Here is a 24,013-nt window from a genome sequence, read left to right on the forward strand (position 1 = left end):
GTAAAACGCTATGATGGTACATATGCAACGGTTCATCGCAAAAGTTAAGCGAGTGTTAGCTCTCATGCAACAATCTAAAACGTTAATTTTTCCCTTAACTTTTTAGCGAGTTTGTATTTACTGGTTCTTCGAGCTTTCGGTCACATACGCGCGATTTCCTTCTACGTTTATTCTTCATTTTTTCGGTCGCCTTTGCACTGTTTCATACAGAGTCGCATCATAGCAGCGAATCAAGGTCTTGCATCAATTAACTCTTCCTAGATTCACTGTATCTACATCGTTAATAACAATTCGGAAAAAAGAAAACTTCATCCTATGCTAGTCTTTTCGGAGCCAACGCAGCTGGTGAACCCAAGATTCTCTTTCCAGGACAAAAAATCAGTCATGAAATCGCGAAAAGCACTCCCAAAAGCTGATCGGTAGGTATCTTCGAAGAAGGACGGCAGGCATCTAAAGACAGACCAAAAGCCACACAAAGTCTTTCATACGATTTGAAACATGTTATGTTTATGTTATTACATGATTTGAATAAAGTTCATTGAGTGAATTCGCTGCAAAAAGTGTATTTTTATTTTGATCCATAATATGATGAAAATTGTTTCATAATTGTGACCGCTTCCAAAAGTGATCCATAATTGTGTATTTGATCAGTGATAATTTAAGCTTAATTTCCGTGGAAAACTTGCACTAAATGGGTTTAATAACTGAATCAACTGAAAGATTACATATTTCTGTAACTAAAAACATTTATAAACTGCTTTTAAACAATAGTATGCGCTACAATTGATTGTTTTAAAATCATACTTTAACTTAAATGGTCCATAATTGTGGGGGAACTGTATTGAAAGCTGCTAAAAGGCCAGCTTTTCACGCATGAATTTTTGCCAAATTATTGAACTCGCGTTTTGTCAGTTCTCAAGCATTCCAAACCGGTATGTTTCAAAGCTGAACCATCAGCATCTCTGGCTCGAGCAGCACGTTCCTCAGCTGAACCATACTGCATGCCGCATTTAAAAATGCCACAAAGTTTATTTGAGTTGCTGCCATGCCAGATGAAATAAACTGCACGCTCAAAAAAGCAACCACAATCCATTTCGGTGTTGTCTTTCAGAAGCTGGTTTTTAACACTTCAGTAACACTCGGGATTGCGTGTGCTAGCTTTGTAACAGATCCTCGGATATATGCTGGACGTGTGTCTTTTTGCTAGCGTTAGGTTTTCGTATTTCCTTATCTATTTCATTTGCTCACACGGCCAACTGAAATAAATATCAAGCGCTTCCATGCGCGTTTTTGCAAACTTGAGAATACTCTTTTACGGTGGATGCCGATATCAATGGACTGTTAGGTAAATTGTTTCCTGAAGCCACCACCGAACATCGCATCGCTGCAAGCGCAGATTGATTTTCAAGAACCATTCATACTGTGAACTGTGAAGCGAACTACGTATGACACCCAGCTTCAAACCGATCCTGCTCCTGATCAATTATTTATTATTATTATTTCTCTGCCTAAAAATGCGTATCTATAATCCAGCCATGCCTTGTGTCACTCAAAATATTTCAGACAATCGAAATACACTTTTTTATTACTTAACATCAGTTTATTAGATGTTTCCGCATAAATAGGGCTTTAGCGAAATTTACTGAAAGGAGAGCTTTCAACTTGGACCATTGAACCAAACATTTCGGCTTCACTCAATTGTATGCAGTTGACAGTCTTGCCAGCGCGTTGGTCGATATCGGTTAACTCGAAAATGTGTTAAACGGGTAAAGTTTCAACTGGTTCTAGAAATATTACAAATTCAACGCCACCGATAAATTGCTAGCCGCCCTTCATGCTTGTTTGCATGTACGAAAAGGAGATGAACTTGGTTGCGTCGTTTTAGGAAATGGTAACGACCGTATAAGCTACGTTCGGTGTTTTGCCCACGTCCGATTTCAATTCTGAATTTTATTTCTTGAGATGTGGATTATCTTTAATATTTTTCCCCCTACAATAACACAATGTGAATGAATAATGTGATAAGGTAAACTTATGCGAATCTTAATTACATCTGACACTTTTCTGATTATAGGAGTTAGTGTAAGCATTTATGCTGCTTATGTGGAAATATAACAAACTTTGCAGCAAATCACTGGGTTTTTCTAAACAAAGTCTTGCCAGGATATTTTGTTGCCTTTTAAACCAATCTATTGAAAAATTGTTTGAAACCGATTAGGTATGTAGTTTTAGTCCTGGTGCTTCTACTTAAAAAGCGCCCGCCTAACAGATAAATCTGCTGCGAACATTGTCGAATGGAATGCATACGGTATCTTGGAGGTGCGGAGAACCGAGTGAGGGTTTCTTAACCCACGGGAAGTCCTACAGAATATAACTCTCACTAGGTTCGTGTTTGGGTTTGGTTGATTTTTTTCGGCGAGGAATGAAACAGTCTCACTAGGTTTGTTTACATTTTTGCAGTAACGCCCTTTTGAAAATTTGGTACCGCATTGAACAAAAATGGAAAAGATCGAATAAGCTTCGTTGAGTATTTTCTAAAAATGTGTACCTTTTGGTTCTTTATGGTAAAAATCTATTAATATTATTGATGTTATATATATTATGAAGTAGATGTATATTATGTAGAAACAATTAAAATTGCTGGAGAATCACGTTAATACATTTCATTTCTTAAAAGGTTCATCGTAAAAAAGATCCGGAGTGATTCGCGATTACGGCGCAACTAGCAAAATGTAAACAAATCGTTTTATTGCACCATCAGCCTTAAAAAGACTGATAATATCCACGGCAAGAATCCTTTCTTCTGTTTTAGTCGATAGAATTATTTAAAATAAGTTTTTAGTGATGGGCGATAGAAGTGTTTAATCAAAACAAAAGACAATTTGCAGTTTAGCCCCTTTTCATTTCTACAGGCGATACTAAAGAGCGAAACTGCGTTGTTTTCAAAACACAGGCGCATGTAAACAGGCGAAACTAAATAAAAAAATCCAAGCAAGGCAAAACAGGGCTGGGCGAATCTCATTGTCAAAATGCGTTGAGGCTTATTTCAAGGGGTTCAACAAGAAGACTTAGATTTTGATCTTGAATGCACAGATTTATTGCAGTATTGCTGTGAAATTATAAGATTACTGTATTCTACACCAATTTATGTCTTTAGACTCAAATTTGGTCACTTTTATTTGAATTACGACTTGAAAATGTACTTGCAAATTATCACAGTGATATTCCTCCATGTTTACATTTTGTTAGTTGCGCCCTAATCGCGAATCACTCCGGTGATGATCGTACATTTTCCTTTTGTTTAACAGTCGCCGTTATCACATTTCTATATAACACCATTGGTTCTTTCAAAACGCCCATCGTCAATTCATCTGGTTAGTTTTATTTCGTTTTCCCTCCACAATGTGAGCTGAGGATTGCAAATTAATGCGTTACATATTTTTGCAAAATTCAGGCGATCGGGTCGATTATGTTGCGCTTTGGAACGACTTGACTAGATTGCAATAAAACTTTAAAAACCGCGAGCAGAATGTGAAAGCAGCTAAGAGTATTCTAACCCTTTTGCAATTGCTCTGAACAATTTTCATCAATGAAAGCAAATTTTCTCAGCAAAACTCTCATAAAAACTATTATCTGTACAAAACGTTCCACGGTTTCTAAAAGAAGTCGAAAAACTACGTTTTCCACATTCTTAAGTACATTTTTGATTGGTTATCCTCAATGTATGTGAAATGTAAATAAATTGCAACTGCAGGTAAACTATTTTTTTAAACTTGCAAAGTAAAAAAGTCTTAACACACAATAATATTCCGATTTTGTCAACATATCATTACAAGAAATTTTGTTGAAGCCAGTAACCTTCTATCTCTTCACCAAAGATAGAAAAATCCTATTTCTCATAAACGAAAAATCGTTAAAATCAGTTTTTCTATTTTAGCCGTTTTTGCAGTTGTTGTTTGACTTTTTCCTGTTTTACAAACTTGTACAAATAGTAAAAATACACAAAATTGCTGAATGTAGTATACCTCTATCTTTGCTTGTTTGGGAACTATAGAACTTTGACTATAAAAATACTCTAATTTTGACTCCGAACTACTTGCACGAAGGCATCATTTTATTCAAAAACTCTTCCCAGAGAATCAGAATAGTTTCAAGCAGGCTGTAAAGTTTTATAAATCATGTTTAAAAGCACAAAAGTTTTTGCTATCATTCCTACCATTTCGCTTGGCGACTGTTGACCCGCTAGCAGCGCCAAACTAACGCATGACAGCATGATCATTATTTACCGAACACATTATGACAGCTCAGCGCATGAATCCAATTACCCGGCAGCCTTCCCGAATACTGAAATCTGTGGTGCCGATTCCACTCCAACAGCAAACAAACCGAAATTGTTATTATCTTGCAATGCGCTGAGTAAACACCCGGTCCAATGCCACCGTTTCAATGGAAAACCGAAAATGGTCAGGGCAGCAGCACCGGGGGGTGGTGGTGCGGTATGAACAGTTCCCCTCTCCATCCGTAGTCTAAAGCACGCGCGCCGAACCACTATCCGTGTAGGCCCCCTTTCCACTCCCCTCGCGTTTGCTAAAGCGAATAGACGTGGGAAAGAAACGCGAATTGCACCACCGAGGCGAAAAGTGAATTAAAACAAAATTCAAGTGCAAGTGAAGCAAGAAAGAAGCTCATCAAACCGCGAGATGCACATAATCGAGCACTGGAAGTGATTTAATTAACGGGTTGCATAAAAATAACAACAAAACAAGTGCTCGTATTTGTCAATAGGTCGGTGCTTTGCCGGTGCTGACCCTGAACTGAGAGAAGGGACACTTGTATGCCTACCTGTTAGAGTGTCTCCGTTTCTTCTGAGGTTCCGATTCTGGTAGCGGATGCTGGGTTGTACCTTCAGAAATGTTATGTAATTGTTATCCTTCGAAGGTACACACACATGCACACACACGCGTGCTCGCTAATAAAGGAGCACACCCTGATTGCTGTTCTCACTCTTTGCTTCCAGTCCACTTCCACTTCCGTAATCGGAATAAAAACTTTTCGAGAGGAAATTCGATCTCTAGTTGATTTCTTTTGTTCCAAAGAATTCACTGCGAATTTCGTACTGACACCGTAACTAGCAAACAATATTGTTGATTCTTCGACTGAAAACTTCCTTTTTCTCTGCTACCGTACAATGGGGAGAACGACCGAAAAAGGGTAAAAGATCACACTATCAACAAATGCTGCTCAGCCTTGCTCTTAAAAATTCCCAAAGAAAGGCGCGTGCACACACACGCACTTAGTAGTTCACACTTCCAGTGACAGCAGGCTGGAGGACAGTGTTCTTCCCGCTACTGGACACGGGGGTGACTGAACAAACTTCCGGTTTACACGGTTAATTCTTAACTTTCTTTTATTTTCGCTCTCTCACTAAGCACCACTCACGCCTAGTCAACTTTCGCGGATAAAAAAACGCGTCCTTCGATATCCTTTCTAGCAGACGAGGGACAAAAGTGAACTGCTAGAACAACTCTTCGTTTCTATGTTCAGAGGAAGAGGGTTTCAGGAACCGAACCGATCTTAAGTAAACCTATGGATGTAACTGAAGCTTCCAATAGATTTTTGCACGGTTTTACACAATTCCCCCACTCTTAGCTGATTCTTTCTCGTTCGCGCACAACGGCCAGTAGCAGTTGCTCTCCCTCTCGCACGGACTCAGTTGATTCTCTCGTTCTCCCGAGCGCGTGTAGCATCCGCCACAGCCACATCCAACCCCAGCAACCGCGTCCTCATCAGCAGCAGAAACGAAGCCGATAAAACGAGTTGTTGAATTCTCTGCGTCAGCGCTCCACCGCATCCGCACCCTCGTCTCGATGGTAATCCGCACCCGGCCAGACCCACTGATATGGCTGTTTGAACTTCGAAGTTCGTACCACCCACCTCACCCGTCTCCCTCAATTGGGTGCTCTTTGGACTTCGTTTAATCGATCCTTCTCACCAGTTTGGTCATTCAAACTTCTCTCGAACTCCGAAATCCTCGCGGGCACGGGCAGTGCGAGAACAGTATGCGCTACCGGAAAATAACAGTTTATCATCACAGTTGCTTCGCAAAGGAGACGCAAATTATTTCAGCGCACACTGTAGGTACATATGTTGAATGTGCGGCTGGGTGGAGGATTACGAGAAGGGCCACTGGCTATATGTTGCTTGCATTTTCCGTTCCTCTCGGTTAGCTAAATCATCTCGCGATGTTCTCCCGTTTGTGCTCGTTACTGCCAACCTGCAGAAATCATCGCCGATTTCGTCGCCATGTGCGAGAACACGCGCATACAGTGGCAAGAACCTTTCTACCCATCGCGTCGTGATATCAGTCAAGCACGACCACAGATACAACCCCGGAGCATATCAGCATGACGCGATGTCGTACACATACCCGTATCCGCGGAAGAATCTGTCGGACGCGAACCCTCGCGCGCGGAAACAACACAGACACTAGAGGAAACAGACCGGCTGCAAAAGGAAGTATTTTTTACCGTAAAGCCTTGATAAAACGACCGGTAATTGCACTAATTGCATTATCACTGTAAATAACTGCAATTAACTAGCGCCGAGCATCAGGAAAACTATTTACAAAACTGTTGAAATTAAATTAGGTAAATTGTTCAAATTCACATTTTGAGTATAAAAATTGTTGCATTTCAAATGACAAATGACCTACTTTAGGAATCTTCCTATCGGATTTTTTTGGCTTAAAATTACACAAAATATGAGTTTGTACACTTTGAGAAGATTGTAAGTAGTTTCAATCATTTTCTAGGTGAAAATATTTAACAGCATTGTGGCATTGGTTTCATAGTCAAAATGTTATTATTGGTTATGAAAGCAAATTTATCATTTCAAAAATTTGTCTCAAGATTGATCACGCGGTCAAATGTCAAAAGACATGCTTAGTGCGCCCTTATCTAACATCTAAAAAATCTTAAAAATAGAAAACAAAAAGCATACAAAAAATTCAATAATGAAAACAATAGCATTAATTTGAATAACTATCTCAAAATTTGCGAAGAACTCAACTCGGCCACTAAACACGCTTATGAAGAATATATGTAATAGTAAAGTCGAAAATGAAGTCAAATCATGCCTGAAAATTTCTTTAACTATGTAAATACTAAATTGAAAAGCAGCGATTTCTCATCCCAAATCAAACTTGACGGGCTCATTGGAAATAATACCAATGAAATCTGCTATCTTTTTGCAAATTTCTTTCAAGAAGTATATAAAACATTTACAGAAGAAGACCGCGACCGCGAAAATTTTTCATTTATCCCTAAATTTTCCAACATATCTGTCTCTCAACTATCAGAAATTGAGGTATTTGAAACACTCAAAGGCCTGAATGCGTCAAAAGGACCGGGGCCTGTCGGAATAGCACCCATATTTCTCAAAAATCGGGTCGAAGAACTTACTACACCGTTACAACGCCTATTTAACATGTCTCTGAAAAATGGAAAATTCTCGGAAATATGGAAATCTTCTTATTTAGTCCCTATCTTCAAATCAGGAACAAAATCAGACATCCGAAACTACCGCGGAATTGCCATTATCTCTTGCATTCCTAAACTATTTGAATCAATTGTAAATGAAAAAAATTTTCAGCGAGTAAAGCACAGAATTACAAGTCAACGACACGGCTTCTTTTCAAAGATCCGTACACAATAAAACTTTTATACGTTACATACGTAAGACCTATTCTGGAATATTCCAATATTGTATGGCACCCACACACTGCGTTACACGTAGGACGCATTGAATCTGTTCAGGAACAATTTCTACTATACGCGCTTCAAAAACTTAACTGGACAGTATTTCTATTACCATCTTATGAAGCACGTTGCATGCTCATCCATATACAAACACTTAAAGAACGTCGCGAACTTGCAATGCTTTACTTTATCAATGACATGTCGTTCTCAGCGTATCCAATCAGCAGATTTGCTTTCTCAATTAAACTTTTATGCGCCGTGTAGTAACCTTAGGACTCGAAAAATATTTATGGAAAAACCATATAAAACCAATTATGTGAAAAAATGGACCAGTCAATAACATGATGCGTCATTATAATCAAAATTGCGAAATAAATGGCACCACTATGTCCAGAATCCAAATTAAACTATAGGAATAATGTATCTATACATATAAAGAAGGATTTCTGTCTGTCTGTCTGTCTGTCCGTATGTTCCTTATAGAATCGAAAACTACTGAACCAATCGGCATGAAAATATGCATGTAGAGGTTTTTTGGGGTCAGGAAAGGTTTTAGTGATGGTTAGAAACCCCTCCCCCCACTAAAAGGGGGGCCTCCCATACAAATGAAACAGAAATTTTGTGCATAACTCGAGAACTAATCAAGCAAATGGAACCAAATTTGGCATGTGAAGGTTTTCGAGGGCAAGAATATTTTCTATAATAAATTAGGACCCCTCCCCACTTTAAGAGGGGGGGGGGCTCCTGTACCAAAGAAACACAATTTTCCTTAATTTCGAGAAGTAATTAAGCAAATGGAACCAAATTTTGCATGTGGGTGTTTTTGGAGACAAAATTTTTTTCTATGATGAATTGGGACCCCTACCCACTTTAGGAAGGGGGGCTCCTATACAAATGAAATGCAAATTTCCTCATAACTCGAGAATTAATCAAGCAAATGGAACCAAATTTGGCATGTGAAAGTTTTCTAGGGCATGAATATTTTCTATGGTGAATTAGAACCCCTCCCTATTTTAAGAGGGGGGGCTCCTATACAAACGAAATACAAATTTCCTCATAACTCGAGAACTAATCAAGCAAATGGAACCAAATTTGACACGTGGGTGTTTTTGGAGACAAAATTTTTTTCTATGATGAACTGGGACCCCTCCTCACTTTAGGAGGGGGGGCTCCTGTACAAATGAAATTCAAATTTCCTCATAACTCGAGAATTAATCAAGCAAATGAAACCAAATTTGGCATGTGAAAGTTTTCTAGGGCATGAATATTTTCTATGGTGAATTAGAACCCCTCCCCACTTTAAGAGGGGGGGCTCCTATACAAACGAAATACAAATTTCCTCATAACTCGAGAACTAATCAAGCAAATGGAACCAAATTTGACACGTGGGTGTTTTTGGAGACAAAAATTTTTTCTATGATGAACTGGGACCCCTCCTCACTTTAGGAGGGGGGGCTCCTGTACAAATGAAATTCAAATTTCCTCATAACTCGAGAGCTAATCAAGCAAATGAAACCAAATTTGGCATGTGAAAGTTTTCGAGGGCAAGAATATTTTCTATGGTGAATTAGGACCCCTCCCAACTTTAAGAGGGGGTGCTTCTACACAAATGAAATACAAATTTCCTCATAATTCGAGAACTAATCAAGCAAATGGAACCATATTTGGCATGTGGGTGTTTTTGGAGGCAACCATTTTTTCCATGATGAATTAGGATCCCTCTCCCTTTTTAAGAGGGGAGGAGGCTCTCATACAAACGAAATACAAATTTCCTCATAACTCTAGAACTAATCAAGCAAATGGAACCAAATTTATCATGTGGGTGTTTTTGTAGGCAAGAATATTTTCTATGGTATATTTTCTATGGATTTCCCCACTTTAAGAGGGGGGGGGGGCTCCTATACAAATGAAAAACAAATTTCCTCATAACTCGAGAACTAATCAGGCAAATGGAACCAAATTTGACATGTAAGTGGTTTTGGACGCAAGATTTTTTTCTATGGTGAATTGAGACCACTCTCTTCTGTAGAAAGCGAGTTATGGCCCATCTCCCCTTTAAGAGGGTGGGCTTCCATACAAATGAAATGCAAATTTCCTCTTATCTCGAGAACTAATCAGTCAAATGGAACCAAATTTGGCATGTGGGAGTTTTAGATGGCAGAAATTTTTTCTATGGTGAATTACGACCCCTTCCCCTTTTAAGAGGGGAGCTCCCATACAAATGAAATTCAAATTTCCTTATAACTTGAGAACTAATCAAGCAAATGGAACCAAATTTGGCATGTGGGAGATTTTGGAGTCTTGAATTTATTTTACGATAGTTAGAAACCTCTCACCCCTGTGGTAGGGGGATATGGACTCTCATACAAATAAAACAGAAATTTTTGCGAAACTCAAAAACTAATCGAACTCGAGAAATTCGAGACTCTTCCATAAAACATTAGTCAATACAAGACCACAAAAACTATCTATAGTGACACTAGATCATTCAGGACGAGACGGTCGCGAGTGTTGCCGGTGACCCGCCGTTGGAAGCGCCGCCCACTGGGGGGCTTGCAAAACTCGAGGTGACAAAGATCATCCGAGATTCATGATTTATGTACAACACAGGTTAATTTGTGGCAATACGAAGTTTGTCGGGTCAGCTAGTAGTATATAAGTAAACATTGTAATAATATTACTGTATGTAGTCTACAAATGCTTGACGAATAAATAAAAATAAATAAAAATTTATAAATAAATAAATAAATAAATAAATAAATAAATTTATAGTGGTATTATCATCATAGGATGGATCTTTAGAGGCGACAAAGCTCCCAAAAACAGTGAAATTTTGAATCACGAAGAGTTCTATCATAAATAAAGGTAACTTTCCGTGTTGATCTAACATTTAGCGGTTTTTAATGCCTTGTCATCTCTGTAGACTATAGTCTCTGTAAATGGACCAAACATCAATACCACATGCATGGCACAATAGACTAAATAGCTGGTCGCAGAGGAAAATGTACCCAACAAGGAAGTAAAACATCCTACGCATACATTCTTTCGCATAGTTACGGTCACTAAATGTTATGAGCAATAGTGCCAAGCTTGAGTGACAGATGGCATGAGTAATCTCAGGTTTTGAATTTCGTGGTGCTCTAAGTAATCCGGTCCTAAACTATTACCTTGCGGTACTGAAACAAACGTTTTAAAAGGAATTTCGGACAAAATTGCAAAGGTCTACGAATAAGGTATATTTCCGGAAAGTTTTGAACTGATTGCTTGAAAAATAAAAAAGTTATAGGCATTTACGTGAAGAAAAAATTTTTTGTCATGGTCGGGCCATGTTGTTCAGGTTGGGCCACCGTAGAAAATCGAAGACATACGTATTGAAATTCTATATAGGGACATGAAAAGAATGAATTCCGTGAACAACGGCTCAAATACCCTATTTTTAATTGCATTTTTGCGAAATTTTGGCGATCTTGTAAAATCAATATTGCTACAATCGCCTTTTCCGAAGTGTACAGCTACAATAAAAAAATCAACAAAAATCTAGGTTTTTATCGTATTAATTTTGCTTCATTTCATCACATTTTACGTGACTGACATTCTCTAGCTATTATTGCGCTTCTGCGCTAATTTTAAGTTTGGTGGCCCAACCATGACTAGTCAAGTGGCCCGACCTTTACAAATAGCGCTTTTCTAGTATTTCACCTTAGCCTTCCCAAACACCTTACTGGAGGGGATTTTTCTATAGTCTTCGTGTGCAGCACAATACACTTCATATATTTTCAAAATTTATCTATTTCATGAATCATTTCTTGAAAAAAAGCTCATTGCCCCTGAAAAACTTTGTTTTGTAAGATTTAGTCACTGAATTCAGTACGGATGTTTTGAATACACGATTGAAACTCACAATATAATGAGAAGTTAGCATCACAGTAAGAAGTTTTACAATGTTTGTATCATAGATGTCATGAGTTACTAAAACTGTAAAATCGTGATGGCCCGACCATAACAGTGGCCCGACGATAACGGCAATACCCTATGATTTTCAAATGACTTCAAATGGAAGCTTTATCGGAGATTTTTTTGGCCTACTCTTTGTCTGTTAGTGTCCTTTGTATCCAATTTTATTATGTTGTATGATGTTAATGAATCAAATTACTAGAGACATACTGTGCACGATTTCATTCTATCAGAGGAATACACATGACATGTTTACTATGTTTGCGGGAGGATCAGAAGGTGTAATAGTGAAATAGTTTTGTCCCTGGTTCGAGCTGAGGCTGGCTCAGTTTATCACTTAGCAGGCGAAGGCGGCTTGTAAAGCTTTTGGGCTGAAAATTAGCAACAACCGAAAGTTACCCAGTTCCCAGTTGCAGTTGCAGAATGCACAATTGGACTAACGAACGCCAACACCGACATGTCGGTAAAAAAGTGAAGGCGATTATGATCGTAAAACGTCGCACATAAAATCCATTCCCCGGTGCACAAAACTCACATGTAGGTATAGTTTGTGTGGCTTATAGATACAGACAAGCGATTGTGATAAAGCAAAGAAGAAATAAAAGTTTCACGGGACTAAGAATAATGGCGTGATGGTCGTCGGTTGCGACAAACGGCTGCGGCGGTGGGGAATCGGAACGGATGGATCGGATGGCCGGGCGGACTAGCGAGCGGGGACGGGGATGTATTCATCAAGTTTTCTGATACGATGGCATGAGCGCCGTCGTGGGAGAAATAAACGAATTTGGCTCTCCGCCCATGCCATGATGCGAGAAAATGCGCTCAGAGATTCGTAACACGTTATCAATTTTAATGTGATATGAGATATGGAGGAGCTAGAGACAGAGAGATAGATAATTTTGCTGGAGATCTGCTACTCGCAGGTTAAAATGCAAGCTATGCTGCAATAGATATGTAAGCGTTGGATTTTGGTTCAAATCTTTCGCTGCATTACAAACCTTATGATGAATCAAAAACGTTAAAAACGTTTCAAATTTTTCTTCTGTGAGTCGTGTTCGAGTCCAAGTCACATCGGAAGTAAGGATAATCAACAAAATGACAAAATTGTACTAATTCAGTCTTCAGCTATCAAAATATGTTCAAAGATTTCTGGATGGTTGCTGAACCGGTTCTTTAAAACTGTGACAACAACGTTGTCTGTCCGTAATACCTGAAGAAACTCGTTTCTTTAATAATATATGGTGGAACCTAAAATATTTAAAGCTCAACTGAACGATCATGATCTTGATATGAATAATTAGATACATATAACCTGAAAATGTACGATTGGTCTAACCTTCTGTAAGTTCAACACCATTTTCAAAGTCGCCCAGCGGTGGCGTTCTAGCCGTGGATGGCGCTTGGACCGCGGAGTTCGATGGTAGCACAAAAGTAGCTTCTAATGCTACCACCTTCAAACACGACCGGCTTACCGGTGCCGTCGTGATTGATCATATTTGACGGCATGCAGTTAGCCTCCTTCTGCTCCCCTTCGCCGAAACGTGCAAGTACTTCGATGCGCAATTAGCTGCCAAATCAAGGACAACTGGATAGCTCTATTTGGTCAAAACAAAAAATATTGGTCAGACAGGCACCCCAAAACAGCTTCATTATGTTTCGGTGTGTAGGACTGTTGCTGTTTTTGCTCGCTAAACATAAGCACGTGGCCGTTCTCATGCTTCTAACAACCTCGAACACTTTTAGGACAATTACCAGTCATCATCCAGTGGGTTCAGCAGCTAAATTGCTGACCTCATAAATTACAAAAACCCTACTGTTACATATTACAATCTGTGTACGATCGTATCCACTTAAATAGCCATAAAAGTGCGACAAAGTACTCCAGCGGCATCAATTAATCACACCTCGGCGGCTAAGCGTGGCGGACTTTACAGTTTCACATTTGCGTTTTTTGCTTCCGCTTGCATACCGCGAGGTTCCGTGAGGTAAAAGTACTTTTGCTGGGCTAACTACCGGTTTGGCATTTTTGAATTTTCTTTCGTGGATAAAATAAGGTTTATTTAAACATTTTCTGAATGCTATACAACTTCAGCGTTAGAATTAAATTTATTTTAGGTTTATATTACATCTCTGAGTAAATAATACTTTTGCCCCAAATATCTCACTGGAACGCGTGTGGAAGCACTTGTCAGGAGCTAATCTCGAAGAGTAACGATCATATCGCGATTAACCTTTTGCGCTTTTCTGTGCTATTAACTTTAATGTTTACTGTTGACGTTTGCAACTTGAATATAAGTTTCACTATCCTGTCGAATGACAACCAAATTAAACTAAAATTTAATGAATAACACTAACATCGACTTGCATTATACGCTTTTATCTTGAAAATTCTTTAAGAACTGCAATTTTCGACTACTAGTACCACTAGTATTAGTACTAGTACTAGTTTACTACTACTACTACTGCTAGTCTATCAGCACTCGATTATCTGAAGAATTGACAAATCGATTATCTGGAGAATCGATTATCTAGAAAAACGGTTATTTGGAGAATCGATTATCTAAAGAATCGGTTATCTGGAGAATCGATTAGTTGGAAAATCGATCATGCAGAGAAACGATTATGCAGATAATCGATTATTCAGAGAATCAATTATCGGAAGGTTCGTTTAGCTAGAGCCTCGATTAGCTAGAGACTCGATTAACTGAGTGTTCGATCAGGAGACTCGATTAGCTCGATACTCGTTTAGTAGGAGACTTGATTATCTGAAGACTCGATTATGTAGAGGCTCGGTTATCCAAAATTTCAAAATAAATCACCCGAAGTTGTAAAAGGGCATTTCTTCCATTACAGACTAGCTGATTGCCCGATCTCACTCGGGGCCTCTTTGTCACTCAGTCACTTGTACATCTGTTTTTGTAACAAAACCTCTCATAATGCAAGCAATAAACCCCTTTTATTACTTTGAACATGTCTACTACCTTTGTCAGTTCCTCTCACGTTGTCCCCCAACCACTTGTAAATCTGTCTTCTCGGTAATTCCTATAAAACAACACAAAGCCTTTTTACGTTTTTGAGCCTCCCGCTTTTTAATGGCCACCCTATTCCTTCTTTCAGAAATAAAAACCACTTGTCCAACTACTATCGTACCAAATGCAACCCTTTACCCTTTGTCGACTCCACGGTGCTGATTTTTTTTATGCCGAATAACATGTGTTTGACTAATGACGTTTGATGAAGAACAGTTCGGAAGTTCCGGAGCTATGGCGGAACATACATTCATATTCACATTCCTCGACCCCCTACTTGTCGGTTCCTTTCCAGTTAGCTCCCTCTTTTGTCACGTAGCTAACTATGCATCGGTTTGATCAATGAAAATCATTATGATAGAAACGAAACGAAGGTTTATTTACCTTATATTTCTCCTCGATATAAACCTCCTCTTTTCTCAAAGTCAGTTGCACAACTACAATCGGTTTAAATGCAAGAGAAACGCAACCCCTTTTACTTATTTAGATCTCTCCCTCCTTTTTAGGGATTCCCCCCTTTTGTCAACTTCCAAGTGCTGATTCCATAATGTCAAGGAACATGTGTTCCAAGTTTGACCAAGAACCGTCCAGGTGTTTCGAAGTTGTGGCCCCTGTTATGAACCCCCACCCCCCTTATCAACCCTTCAGTGCTGAATCCCTTATGCCAAGGAACATGTATGCCAAGTTTGGTGTAAAACCGTCCAGGCATTTCGGAGTTATGGTCTACCTCCCCCCTGTTACGAACCCCCCTCTTGCCAATCCCTTAATGCTGACTCCCGTATATCAAGGAATATGTGTGCCATGTTAGGTGGAGATCGGTCAAGGCGTTCTGGAGTTATAGAAGATAGATAGATATAGATATTGTTAATTTTTTCCTTGTGGATGTGAGGAAGTAAGTATTTATGAACCCAAGTACTTAACCAAGTATGTATTTATATTTAAATGGTGGGTATGAAATGTGGAAGGCAAACGAGAAATCGACTAACATAGCTTTTACCAGCTCACGCTTCTACCTAGCGCCTCCACGCGACCATACCCAGTATTACTATATTGAGCGGCTAAGCTAGCAGGTGCGATGCCGATGGTTCTAATTGCAGACGGCTGAGCTACAGGGCCTTGGTAGCAGGTGAGTCTAGTATGTTATTTTAATTATTTTTTTTCGTTTTGGCTCATTAAGCACCTCCTACCCCACTAGCACGGTTGTTACAAAATTGTTATGGTAACCGAAATATGATTAATTTTAGTCGTAATTCGGTTGCTTCAACAAAGTGGACCTAAAGTGTGTTACTTGGGTACTGTACAATTAAAGCTTGTCAGTTCTCAGATAGAAGCATCCCTGTTTTTCCAAAATACTGTCAGTGCTATAATTGAGTACTAATACAGTTATACTAGATAAACTCTCTTACGCCATGATACTTGTTGTAAAAACGCACAACGTAGGGTATAACAAAGCTTAACATAAAATATACGGCCATTAGCCATCTAAACTTCGAGCAGTTCAATACCGAGCAAGGAGTTATTTTATTGCCAAGGCCGAAGACTTCCGATCCTGCTTTAGACAAAACTTGAGCCGTAACAAGTATGCACATGGATATCAAAAGGAAAAATTAAATACATTATTGGATATTAGATGCATTGACGCAAACTCAAATGACGCAATTATATTTTTCACTCGAAGGATTGCTGGTGAGATTGTTCTATTTTTGCCCATATACATATACTCCATATATACTATTTGTGTATTATGTTTGTATATTTCTCCAGAGTATGCTGTTTTATATATGAAATTTTATTCATTATTTCACATATACTTATTTTACTTTTATATTGAATTTTATTCACTTCATTATTCACTTTACATGAATAATATTAATTATCTATCCATATGATGTTCAAGAGATCAGGGGTATTAAACGAATGGAGACCTGGAGGATGGACGTGTGTGATCTGCCGGAATCAATTGGGACAGCCCTAAAAAGATAGGAGTTTAACACATCCTTCTCCTTTTCCCTATCACGCAAGTTCAGTTTGTACGGCGAAATCGTTGATCAAGTAACCAGATGTTTACGTTGGAAGGGATTTTTATCTATCCGTGGAATGTGCGTAGGTACCTCTGCTTACAAGTGCATCCAACCCCTTTTGGCCCTTCTTACAACATATACGCGAAAGCTGCTCGGTGAAAAATTTCGATTCTACGGTCATTCTTTTTGCATACATAGGTAAATCGTTGAAGTGATAGTGGTATACATACATACATACATACATTCATTTACGAACCTATTTAAATGGCAACAAAATAACTTTTAATTTATATTTACCTTTTTTTCTCAATTTAATATTTCCTATTCAGTATATTAGTACGCCAACAACCTAGAGCTAAGAACAAGTAATGGAAACACTTTATCAATTATTTCAGTGCCCGAGTGATCTGACCTTGAGTTGTATTAGATTGCGAAATTCGACAAAATATACACGTTTTATTTAAAATTCAACGCAATCAACTATTAAAATCAAGTAATCTACTGCTATAAAGCATTAATGCTTCACCAATGAGTTGAGGTAAACTAATTTCGACTAGCCTGAGTTTGCAAGATTTTTCTAATTATATAGACGAAAATAATGGTCCATAATCATTACAGTACAACGCCATTGCGTTCTTTTTACCCTCGAAAAGGACGTCAGCCGCAGCTTTTTGTACGCACTTGATTCACTCGGTAACGTCAATCTCCGGCTACCGGCAAAAACAACAACCATCCCGAATCGAGACTCGATGATTATCCGAGTGGGGAGCAGCATTATCGCGGTATTCCGGAGAAAACGGTGGCGCAAGTAGTGAGCAGTGTTTCCACACTTGCATTAGGCGATAATAAGATAGTAAAAGTAGCAAAAAAATGCTCACCAGCCAATAAATAATGAGGTTTCATCCGATGAAAAGTCAGAAGCCAAATTGTGATAGCACCAAATACGATGAACCACCAGCCATTGATTTATCCGTACGAGAAATCTAGTTCCTGGTACTCGCAAACCAATATGCAGAACCGAAAATAAAAAACAAAAATCTTGCAGGGGGATTTTCGCCCAAGCAAGGAGGCAGGTAATAAGAAAACCGTGACGCAAAAGCTCGCTGGCGAAGCTTGACCAATGGGATGATTGTGCGCGATCCTCCATTCGTCGTCCGTCAGTCAAGTAAGTAAACCAAAGTAATTCTGCCATTGTGCCATCATTATTGGTAGGTATATCTCATTAAATGCAAATAAACTTTTTTTGGAGGCAGCATGACATTCGTTTCGCGCCTTTTTTGTGCCATAATGTCTTCTCTGGGTTTGGTGGACTCCATCGAGGTCTCCATATAAAAAAACAATTTTTTCCACAAATTTTTTTGTCACTGTTCAGCGTATATGGCTTTTAATTATTGTTATTATTTGCTTGGATATTTTGAAGAAGTTACTTGAAATCAAATAAATTAGAGCTTATTGTAACGTTTCAAAAATTGATCTCTGTACTTAGAGGGAGTATGAAAAATTACATATACTTTTTCAAAATGGAATTGCGTAGGTATTTTTTGAAATGTTTTGCCTTTCTACTATATGAAAATATAGTATAAAGGTATAGGAATCACTCGAAAAACCGAAAATCGAAAGAAAGTCTTGCGGGACGAGTGTCATATACCATTCGACTCAGTTTCGAAAACTGAGCATTTTCTGTGTGTGTATGTGTGTGTGTGTGTGTGTGTGTGTGTGTGTGTGTGTGGAACGCTTTTGATTGAGCCAACATTTCTCGGAGATGGCTGGACCGATTTTAATGATCTTAGTGTCAAATGAAAGGTCTAGGTGTCCCATTGTTCGCTATTTAATTTCATACTGATCGGACTTTTAGTTAAAAAGTTCTGTAAAAAATACGAAAAATATGGGACTTCATTATCTCATAGGTCCCTTAACCGATTTGAACAAAATTGATTGCATATGAAAGGGGAGTCTTTCAGAACCTTAAATTCAAGATTTCATGACGAAGGGGCTTGTGGTTTGAAAGTTACATAAAGAAATGTGAAAAAAATGTATTTAAAACTGCTTTTTGTTACATATAAGCATTAATTTAAAGGGAAACATCCTACAATTTATTATCATTTGAAAGTTACTGTTGAGATCTATCAAACGAAACCAAGTTACTGAAAATCGGACGATTTATTCAAAAGTTATTCAAACTTTAACAGTTAAGCGCTGTATATTAAATCGTTCAAATGTATAAAAACGAAATAAATGAATCAAGGGTCGATTGTGTTGCCCACTAGCAGTGGTCTGGTGTATGTGTGTATGTATGTATGTATGCGTGTATGTATGTATATGCGATTTGCAATTTTAAAATTTGCATGGAAATACAAGAAGAGTGAGAAACATTTAAATTGTCATTTTCTTTACTTGCTGTTACTCGCAATCGGACGAGCAAAGCAAAAAGCGAAGAAAAGTATTTGATTCAATCATAGAGCTATAGTGGTGTATAGGATTGAAAATACTAATGAGTTGATTTTCCCAAATAAATTTATACCAATTTCAAACAAATTTTGCCCATCAGTAGATGCTTTTCCAATCAATAGGTGCTAGAGCTTAGAAATTTTATATGAAAAACAGGAAGAAAAGGTTACTAATAATTCTGTAAGATTTGTTTTCGCTAGTGACACTTTAAAAGATAATATTCATGTGTCATGTATCATGTTTTAATAAATAAAAGAATATGAGTCCACTCATACCAGCAAAAATAACAAGCGCCGGAAATAATATTGATCATATTTCCCATCCTCAAGCATGTTTATGGCGCCGCTTTTGTTTATTTGATCTCATCGTTTCCTAAAACATCTAACGTATAAACGATATGATCAAGCTAATGACTATTTTTTCATTAAAGTTTATTCAAAAGAAGCTCAACTTTTGATTTTCATGCAAAAATAATTAACTGAAAGAGCGCCAACTAAGAAAAAGTCCAATTTCTCTTCTTCGTTTTTCATTACTAATGCTCTACTCAGTTATTTTTTCAAATTCAGTTTTTTTTGGATGTGGATTTTGAAAAATAAGGAACGGATATTTAAAAATATAGTCAAGTTAATTATAGATGTTCCTGAGAAATTAAAAAATAATTATTGCGGCAGTAGAAAGGTTAGGTCACACCGCTAGGTGGATTAATTCGGGTTTTTGACTGACTTAGTACAAATCAAATGGTTTCATCAATCCTACCATCAACTTATCTGAATCAAAATAATAGCAAACTACTTTCAAGAAAGTCTAAAATCATGGAGCATTCCAATACTGTTAATGCTATTTTCACAAACAGCATGTTTTTCATCATTGTATCAACATAAGAAGGACAGCGTTCCACCAGAAATCATTACCGTTGATACTAGAAACTAAACCTAAATGACGTGAGATTAATGTTTTATAATGGTCACTGTATACCTTTTAGTTCTCTGTTGAATGCCTAAAGAAGAAAAAAAAGACAATTCGAAGGCCAAAATCTGCTTAAACGAAGAAAAAACCACAAAAAAGTAATTGAACAGTTTTGCCGAGTGAAGTGCAACCGTAAGCCGTTGGACGGAAACCGGTCGGGTCAAGTTCCTGGTAATCGTGGTAAGAACGACAGAAGAAATTAGCGGTAGACTTTGGACCCAGTTTTGCACCGTCATGATGAACGTGCGTCATTCGAAAAAGAAGAATTATTAATGATGAAAGTGATTTTCGCCATTCCTCGTGTTTACCAATTTTAACTTCTGCATGCTAACTTAAAGTCGACCACAATTGCTGGTAATCGTGTAGCCTTTCACCAGCAATTTTATTTTATTCCATGAACTGTTGCCTACCCTTAATTCATATAATTTGTATAATCCTTTTTAATGGTCTTGCATTATATCTAATTTGCTACGTATCACGCGCCTCCATAGAAAGCACAACATTCAAGCAAAACGATCAACAACATTTAACGAGGATCAGTCAAAATACCGTACTGCTGCAACCAGGAGCGCTCAAATAGATTCAGACGATGCACTCGAGTATATCGTTCGACGCAATATTTACGTATTTCGGTTTCCAGTATGAAAAACAGGGATATTTTAACTTCAGAGTATTTTCAACTGAAATCAATCGGAAAAACGAAAAATCGTTTGTTATAAAAATTCATTTAGCATTTAAAAAAACAACTGATTGCAGTTGAAAAATACGCTGCATTATTTTATTTTTCGAAAAAAGAAGCCAAGCAAAGTGAGTAAAAGTGCAATAAATGATAAACTACCAAAGCACAACAAGTCTCGAGATATTCTCAAAATTAAAAATATGCATCATAATGTCTATTAGGTACGTCAAATATTTGATCAAGAACCCGCACTTTCCGGAACGGAACATCCTGTTACCGAAAAGATGATATCTTCTCAATCGTTTTACGTCAATACTCGTCTGTACTCGAATTTGTCTAAGTGATGGTATTTTAAAGAATAAGATGCAAACAATGTGATCACCGGTCATTAACCGGCCAGTACACGTACGATAATTACACATGTCATTCGTGTGAACTATATACATACCACCGTTTCGGGCTAAAACACGTTTATGTAAATGTTAACACTTATACCGCGTGTTGTACAGTACACAATTACCTCGTCGCTGGTTAATCATTGTACCGGACCGGAGCACCGGAAGCGACGCTGTATGATTGCTGAAGAGCGTAAGCAAGTTTTTTTTTAACTTGTGCAGATGATCTATGCTGCTGCTGTGAGGATCCGTCGATTTCATTATTTGAAGAACCGATCAATGCCGTCATCGCACTTACGAGATTTCGTCTATGCATGCATCCATGTTGGTGGCGTTCAAGGATGAACGGCAGAATAAAGGTTAGTTTTTCTCAATATTTTCAACCTATGTTGAAATGGGGGTCATACCGTCCGTCGGTGAGATGCTCGTATGTGTTACAATCATTTGAAGCTGGTCGGTATCCAATTATACTAATAACGGTGTGTGTTAAAATAAGTCTTACATACGGCGTGGTGCCGGCAGAGCGGATTTCTAAAACTCGTCGTCGATTAGTTGCACCCGGAGGTCAACTGAGCCCACTAGCAGTGGTCTGGTAGAAAATTCAGATGATCCTCGAAACATAATCAAATACCAATGGACACTACATTTGTTTATTAACGTGATTCCTTAAAATTGCATCAAAACATTCCTGAATTAAGTTGGCATTATTAAAGGCTGGCTTTAGAGCCTTTTCCTTTTCGGATCCCAGTTTTGTTTTGTCTCATCGAGCTTAACTGTCTGTCATCAACGTTCATCAGTTTAGGATTTAAAATCCATTGAGAGGCCTGGAAGCCCGGAAGCAATTGCGACAAAATAATTTCAATCTTAACTGGCCATCGACACTCTGACGTTGACTGACTTAACAAACCGCCGCACGCTTCTAAGCCACTGCTGAGGACGACATAGACATTGAGCTGAACTATTATGCGATGTTGCTTTATGTAACGGCCCCAATGTTGCGTTTTATCTGCCCACCCGCCGATTGAACCGGGGCGCGCACGGATGTGGTGCTGTTTTAACCCACTTTTTTCGATTTTATTCGATGAGCCAAAGCAAACACTTCTGTTTTGCTGTTTAGGAGTGAGAAGAAAAAGCTGCACTCGTCTGAACTCTGCCGAACGCTGTTTGACGACATTCGTACGAAAACAAAAACAATTTAATAACTCCAATAACCGGTACTATTCACCAACCAAACCACAGCAACACGCAGACTGGTGTTCGGTTGGATTGTTTTTTGTTGGTGGAAAAATATGATCGATCTACTGGCCTTGAGGTGGTGTGTTGAGATAAACGAATAGCCATTACAGAAATAAAATACTTACTAAGTTGGTGAATTTATTTATTAGACAATAATTCCAAACTATAAACGGTTTAATTTATGATTATTCAGTAACAAAAGTGGGGATACAATTTCCACTGAAAAGCATTGACGGAACTAGCGCTCTTTTCTAGGGGGGCTATAACCATCGGCAGCCTTTCGACCATTTCATTTCATATTAATTTTTTTGGGGAAAGAAATGAATTTTTTTTAGAATGGTTTGGAAAGAGTGGAAAGGCCAGAGGGGGAGGGTAAGGTAACTGGTAACTACCCTTAACAAGTAGTCGTTGTGGCTCATACCTTTTGTCCAATGCTGGAAGGTGCAGGGTCGAACCAAGCTATAATCTAAGATTATAACCGGATTTGAACCCACAACACCTGCCAGGGCATGTGGCTCGCTGGTAATCATGTACCTCTGAACCACTGAGGCGCTGGACAATAGGAGACTGCACAACCCCCTTATCTGGACGTATCTGGTTGGGTTATGTGTAGACACAAATTGTGCCTCTTCCTCCGTCTACTGCAGAAACCACCGACCGAGAAGTTTTAATCTAACTTGTTTTTACTAGCAGGACGACGAAACTATGCAGGCACTTGCGACTTACAAGGTACTGCGCGTGACGCTGTGCGTCTGTCAGCGTGTTAGCCGCGATTCTCAGCGCGGGTTTTCGGGGAATTGTATTTCGTCGGCATATTAAAAATAGATGTACATTAATGCAGGGATCTTATAACTGTGATGCATATGTAAATTACTGTCCAGTTTTTATCATCTAAAGTTATCTAACTATATTTTTTTTTCTTAAATTTAAATTTTCTGATTTTCAATTTTAATTTTTAATTGCCAATCCTGGCGGAATATTATACTGAATTATACAGGTGGCGAGGAAGCGAATGGTCTTGTCAACCTTGAACGTCTATTCCCATGTCCCAGCGGCTCTTGATGGCTTCACTCAACCATGTGAGCGGATTTCACCTCTCAACCATTCAAGGATTCCTCAACCAAGTGAGCGGTTGAATCCAGGTTATAAGCGACTCACAGTAGCGGCTGGTCCGGAGCAGACGGCCGAACTAAGAAACATGGTGTCTCGGTACTAAAGCTAAGATGGCAGCCCCATGATGACATTCGGTAGCAAAGCAAGTGTAAGGCAACCTATCAAAACTAAAGTATTTTGAACATTTTTAAGAAAATACGGATGTACAATATTCGGCATCGACCTAGGTGACGAGACAAGGACGACGAATGGAAACTCGGTTCTTGAAACTGCAGATCGCTGAATTTCGTAGGTGGCGACCGGGTGCTGCCTCGCAAACTCGGCGTGGTAGCTTTGGAGAAAATCTGTCGCAAAGGAGAGAAGGTTTGGAATACCAGCGGCGGAAAGACACGGTCGGTAGGGAAGTAACTTATAT

At 38.6% G+C, this 24,013-nt stretch overlaps 1 protein-coding gene and 1 long non-coding RNA gene across 2 annotated transcripts in view; one reads left to right on the forward strand and one right to left on the reverse strand.

Moving 5' to 3' along the window:
• Positions 1–5,549, reverse strand: part of LOC128732845 (elongation of very long chain fatty acids protein AAEL008004) — an 87,729-nt gene extending 82,180 nt beyond the window's left edge. Inside the window, exon 1 of the mRNA XM_053826254.1 lies at positions 4,843–5,549. The gene's annotated coding sequence lies outside the window, so the exon portion shown is untranslated. The remainder of the gene's footprint in view (positions 1–4,842) is intronic.
• Positions 5,550–12,015: 6,466 nt separating this feature from the next.
• On the forward strand, positions 12,016–23,675 carry LOC128739805 (uncharacterized). Its single transcript, XR_008412190.1, has 4 exons — positions 12,016–12,248; positions 17,157–17,299; positions 17,380–17,926; positions 23,483–23,675. It is a non-coding gene; the product is annotated as an uncharacterized LOC128739805 (long non-coding RNA).
• Positions 23,676–24,013: the final 338 nt, after the last annotated feature.

This window comes from Sabethes cyaneus, chromosome 1 (genome assembly GCF_943734655.1).
Source record: "Sabethes cyaneus chromosome 1, idSabCyanKW18_F2, whole genome shotgun sequence".
NCBI classification, from domain to species: domain Eukaryota; kingdom Metazoa; phylum Arthropoda; class Insecta; order Diptera; family Culicidae; genus Sabethes; species Sabethes cyaneus.